The 2,474-nt window shown below is 37.2% G+C and overlaps 1 long non-coding RNA gene across 1 annotated transcript; it reads left to right on the top strand.

The window, feature by feature from the left end:
- Positions 1-537: 537 nt before the first annotated feature.
- LOC309493347 lies at positions 538-2,127 on the top strand. The gene is made up of 3 exons (XR_014203851.1): positions 538-619; positions 1,503-1,536; positions 1,788-2,127. It is a non-coding gene; the product is annotated as an uncharacterized lncRNA (long non-coding RNA).
- Positions 2,128-2,474: the final 347 nt, after the last annotated feature.

Here is a 2,474-nt window from a genome sequence, read left to right as displayed (position 1 = left end):
TTACAGATTATTTCTGTGGAATTAGAAAACAAAGAAAATAAGGTATAACTGCAGAAATCAGCAGTCACTTAACATGTTTTCCTTAAAGATTATTAAGCATGTGGGGGTTAAAGTGAGTTTTAAGATTTGTCCACACATTAGGCAGGCCTATTTAATTATTTATAATCTTTTAATTTTGTCTTGCAAATAGATGTTCATTTTGATCATCATTTGTATTTGCCCGTAAATTTCATTTAGGCCTATATTTTATGTATTTTATGAATCGTTTTTCCAAATCTGCGTTGCTGCACATTGCGTGGCTTTGTGTGCGTTTGAATGTGTGTGTGTGTGTGCCCGCGCGCGCGGCCGCGCGCAGATTCAAATTATCCGCCATTACGTTTCGTTGCTTAGTCCCGCCCAGCCCACAACGGTTAGCTACAAATCTGTCTCTGTCGTCGATCTGTGTCAAGGGCAAGCGGGAGATTTGAATTCAGAGCTATAATCGTATTCGACAGAAGCAGCCGTGAGCAGGAGCGCAGCTGAACACATATTAGTTGTAGTCAGTCCGGAAATAACGCGCCCTTTTTCAGTGAGCCTGGTTCGTCACAGCAGACCTCATCCCGACCGATCAACGGCTGAGGTAAGAGTCTAATACTACATGTAAATGATATTTTATATTACATTTGTGTTAAGTGGTTAGACTGTTTCCATGCTAACGTTAGCATTCTTAAATTATGTTCAGTCATAACTGGCGTCGAGGGCAAAACACAAATGCAGCATGGGTCTTTTCAATTATCGATCTGTGTTAAGAAAGATCAGTTGAACCCACTCTAACTTACTTGTTAACTTATAGACCTAAAACAATCTTTAGTAGACTTGTTATTCATATTAAAGTCCATAATTGTGTATAAAATCTTCGTTATGATAGTCAGTAACATTAAACCAATCTCTTAAATGGCGGGACATTTTGAAACCATGTCTGGAAGCTGAAAACTTTATTTTTCAAATTTTTTTTTTTTTTTGTAAACTTTTTTTTTTACTTTATTTTATTATAGTAAAATTGTAGTAAACACGTTTTTAGCTGATTTTTTTACCATTGTAATAGCCACAGTTTTACTAAAAATAGGCCTACTGTGTTTCTTTTGTTTATTTCGTAATAGTTAACATGACTAACTTTATTAAGACCGTTAAGAAATCGAAATACTGTCTGTAACTTAACGTACTTGTTGATGATACAGGAAAGCCTAGAACAGGAAGACTAGAATATGAATACAACATGATGAACCCCTAGGTGTATCTAGGTCTAGGTCACAGTAAATCATATTCATTTAATGTTACTTTCTATAAATGTAACTTAGCTAAAATCACATGGCAGCTCAAAATATTACTGCTGGCCTTTCCAGCTCAGCTTCAAGATCATAGTCAGTTGAGTTTTTGCATTGTCCCAATGGAACATATTCTGACATGTGTAAATCTAATACTGAGTTTTAAAATAACTTGTGTGTGTGTGTGTGTGATTTCAGGTCACGTGGAAAGCAGATGATCATGGCAAACAAGGTATGGGAAGAATTCATTAAAACATAAAAATCATAATGGTTCTGATTCCATATGTTCATAACAGTCTTCTGATTCCATATGATTGCACTAAAAGTATGCACAAGGTTTGGATTTGCTACAGCAAGATTACGATTGTGTTAGATTCCACCCATCTTTCTTTCTTTTTTTTAACTATAGGCTCTGTCATTTAGAAACATGACTTTTCCTATCACTAATATCTTAATGACACATATCTCTACCTTTTAATCCAGCCAGATGATCTGACGGTTGCTGCTCGCATCTCAGCCTACCTGATGGAAAATTCTTGCTGGATGAATGACCTTCACCTTCAAATCAGCCTTGCCAAGACAGAACTGCTTATGGTTCAACTTTCAGCCAAAACATACTTGCTGTGATCCTGCTGATTTGCCTTATCATTAGGAGGATCAGGCCCTTCCTATCGGAGCTACACAACTCTCTTGTTCTATCCAGACTGGGCTATTGTAATGCTCTCCTGGCAGCTCTTCCAGTATCAGTCAAACCTCTGCAACTGATCCAGATGCTGCAGCAAGAGTTGTCTTTAAAGGTAGCCCTATGCCTAAACTCACTGCTTCAGATGTGTCCTCCAGAAGCATGTGTTCTGCAAGTGAACGGCGCCTTGTGGTGCCATCATCCCAAAGAGACACAAAACCACTTTCACTGACATTTACCTGGACTGTTTCCTGGTGGTGGAATGACCGGCGCAACTCAACACATTTTCAAGAAACTGCTAAAGATCCATCTTTTTCATAAACACTTCACCCAATAATACTATATCTTTGTAAAAAAAAAAAAAAAAAAACCTTGCTATGTGTACTGTGCGACTAACTGGGACTTGTCACTGCACTTGTTGCTTTTTATTATCTTTAATTATTATCTTAATTGGTTAGTCACTTTGGATAAAATGTAATTGTAAATGT

Source organism: Leuciscus leuciscus (genome assembly GCF_965113295.1).
Source record: "Leuciscus leuciscus genome assembly, chromosome: 2".
Classification (NCBI taxonomy): domain Eukaryota; kingdom Metazoa; phylum Chordata; class Actinopteri; order Cypriniformes; family Leuciscidae; genus Leuciscus; species Leuciscus leuciscus.
Note: the sequence above shows the minus strand (reverse complement) of the source record. Positions and strands in the feature narration are given on the sequence as shown.